This window comes from Lycorma delicatula, chromosome 3, assembly GCF_047948215.1.
Source record: "Lycorma delicatula isolate Av1 chromosome 3, ASM4794821v1, whole genome shotgun sequence".
NCBI classification, from domain to species: domain Eukaryota; kingdom Metazoa; phylum Arthropoda; class Insecta; order Hemiptera; family Fulgoridae; genus Lycorma; species Lycorma delicatula.
The window spans coordinates 98,357,569-98,358,359 of record NC_134457.1 but is presented as its reverse complement, the minus strand read 5'-3'; positions in this window follow the sequence as shown (position 1 = coordinate 98,358,359).

Here is a 791-nt window from a genome sequence, read left to right as displayed (position 1 = left end):
TTCACCTATTGATCCCATTTATTTATTTATATATATATATATATATATATATATATATATATATATATATATATATATATATATATATTATTTATTTATTTATTTATTTATTTATTCATTTATTTAAAGTCAATCTTTTCAAGACCTATATCTCTCTGTATTAATATACTGTATACATAATCCAACTTGATCCACTTAGTACAGAAATTAAAACGTAAATAAAATGATACTTTTTTTTATGTACCACTTTTAACCACTTAGTACCAACTGGTAATTGCCTAGAAGACATTGCCTTGGTCAGCCCAAATAAAATGATACTTATCTTAGTTTTTCATAACCTTTACAATAGTGCTTTCATGGCAACCCACATCTTCAGTTGTAATTTTTGTTTTTTATTTTTATATCAAACTACATATTAAGCTCAAGACATTTAAAATATATACAAAAATTTTTCAATAATATATGAAATTTCTTTTTTTATCAAATTAAATTAAAATTTAAAATTAATAACTAAAATCTACAAATTTAAAAAAAAATCACAATTAAAAACTTTATTTATCACACACACACACACACACACACATATATATATATATATATATATATATATATATATATATATATATATATATATATATATATATATATATATATATATATATATATCACCAGATAGATATTAATTTATATATTTATTTAGCTAAAGAATTTATTAATATAATATAAAATCTAAAACAACACAATTAAATATATGATTGGGGTTATACACATAAAATGTCTTACTTGTCCAA